Below are 2,500 nucleotides of genomic sequence, written 5' to 3'. Positions count from 1 at the left end.
ACACACAGTACTGAAACACACACGCAGTACTAAAACACCCACACAGTACTGAAACACACACACAGTACTGAAACACAAACCGAGAACTGAAACACACACACAGTACTGAAACACACACAGAGAACTGAACACACACAGAGAACTGAAACACACACAGTGAGAACTGAAACACACACAGTGCTGAAACACAGACACAGTACTAAAACACACACACAGTGAGAACTGAAACACACACAGAACTGAAACACACAGGAACTGAAACACACACAATACTGAAACACACACAGAGAACTGAAACACACACGCGGTACTGAAACACACACAGTGAGAACTGAACACACAGTGAGAACTGAAACACACACACAGTACTGAAACACACACAGAACTGAAACACACACAGAGAACTGAAACACACACACAGTACTGAAACACACACACAGTACTGAAACACACACAGAACTGAAACACACACACAGTGCTGAAACACACACAGTACTGAACACACACACAGTACTGAAACACACACACAGTACTGAAACACACACAGAGAACTGAAACACACACACAGTACTGAAACACACACACAGTACTGAAACACACACACAGTACTGAAACACACACACAGTACTGAAACACACACAGAGAACTGAAACACACACAGTACTGAAACACACACGCAGTGCTGAAACACACACACAGTGCTGAAACACACACAGAGAACTGAAACACACACACAGTACTGAAACACACGCAGTACTGAAACACACACACGCAGTACTGAAACACACACGCAGTACTGAAACACACACGCAGTACTGAAACACACACACAGTACTGAAACACACACACAGTACTGAAACACACACGCAGTACTGAAACACACACGCAGTACTGAAACACACACACAGTACTGAAACACACACACAGTACTGAAACACACACGCAGTACTGAAACACAAGACAGTGTGGGACAAATACACGAAACACAATATAGTGCTGAACAGTAAACCTACTGTATATGTGTTACAGCACAATGTGCAAAAGAGACAAAACTATAAAGTGTGTTTATAAATATTAACACAATGTTGTGCAGCAATCAGGAGGTGCAGAACAGCATGTAAACAATATAATAAAAATATAATATAATACAGCTGCTGCTGAAGACACGATGTGTGTGAATTGAAATGAGTACTGAGTGTGTGTTTGTAACAGTTCAGTAACACACAGTTGAGTGTGTGTGTGTGTGTGTGTGTGAACTTACCCCACTCAGGTTTATGTTTGACTGTGCTGACACACTCCTCACACACTGTGGGCTGACTGCTACTTCACAAGCCTCTGCACTCGTTTTCACATCACTGCCTCCACAACAAAGAACACACACACACACACACACACACACACACACACACACACACACACACACTACCTTACATTCATCACTATTGTTATGTGTAGGTTTGTAATCTCTCTGTGAAACAATAACACAGTCTTATTGTGTGGTGTAACAGAACACTTTCTGGGTCGTGTATTTCACCCCCATCCTTCAGTGATGTTCAATCAGTCCACCTCTTAATCCCATCATAATGATGCCACGTCTACAGAAGGCATCAGTTTTATAGAGAAGTGCAGTAGAACAGAGCTCTGCATTACACACAGGATCTCACACAGTAACACACACATCATCTCGAGCAGATGCACCGATATTTACCTCATCACATCACCCCGGGGTTTCCTGCATTTCTCTACATTTTTTCAGTGCATTAGTTTTCCTGGGGATTTGAAATTCACTCAAATTGTGTCTTTTTGTAAAAATTCTACAAAAAGAAAACACAAAAGTACAAATGGTTCATTAAAAAAAAATCTTAACAACTGTTTTGAACTGTTTTGGTGACTTTTCCTCACCATCTCCAGCTTCTCTTGAAAAGTCTGTCTTATAAATGTGTTTGTGTCCAAATCAGTTTCTTCTCCTCTGTCAGTGATTGTGGAATAAAACACAGCTCTTAAATCCACATAAGTATATGTGAGTTTGTACAGTTTGCTACAGATGCGGTTTGTGAGCTCTGACTAGTGACGTGAAAATGCAGAGGCTCCAGAGTAAAAATGTGCAATCTGATTGGTTACAGTGACATCTTCAGGAAACATGGATTTGAAGCTCCAGATGGCTGCAGTTTTAAGGAATTACAGCAGATTCCATTTAACCGAGCAACATGTGATCTAAAATCTGATTGGACGGAAACCCCAACCTAAACATACACTTGGTTGTGCTGCTCCTAGAATCAGTGTACCCTGGAGAAACGAGAAGAAATCAAGTGAATAAATTACTGGAAATAATTTATAACAGATTGAAGAACAAAAATCTATTAGAACATTTATATACGAGTAAATAGAAAGTAAAGGAGTGAATATAAAGAAGTAAAGACTGAGACGTGAGTGAAAATCTGTAAAAAAGAGGAGACACAGGATCGAATAGCAATATTACACACACACACACACACACACA

General features: G+C 40.4%; 1 protein-coding gene across 5 annotated transcripts in view; it reads right to left on the bottom strand.

The window, feature by feature from the left end:
* The window catches only part of capga (capping protein (actin filament), gelsolin-like a), a 7,060-nt gene that overhangs the window by 3,238 nt on the left and 1,322 nt on the right, over nucleotides 1-2,500 (bottom strand). For 2 of the 5 annotated variants that reach the window (XM_046839652.1, XM_046839656.1), the window contains exon 1: nucleotides 1,262-2,500. This exon is cut by the window's right edge and continues 171 nt beyond it. The gene's annotated coding sequence lies outside the window, so the exon portion shown is untranslated. The remainder of the gene's footprint in view (nucleotides 1-1,261) is intronic. The other 3 variants (XM_046839654.1, XM_046839653.1, XM_046839655.1) reach the window with 3 other exon arrangements.

This window comes from Silurus meridionalis, chromosome 25 (genome assembly GCF_014805685.1).
Source record: "Silurus meridionalis isolate SWU-2019-XX chromosome 25, ASM1480568v1, whole genome shotgun sequence".
NCBI classification, from domain to species: domain Eukaryota; kingdom Metazoa; phylum Chordata; class Actinopteri; order Siluriformes; family Siluridae; genus Silurus; species Silurus meridionalis.
This window is presented reverse-complemented; position numbering and strand designations above follow the sequence as displayed.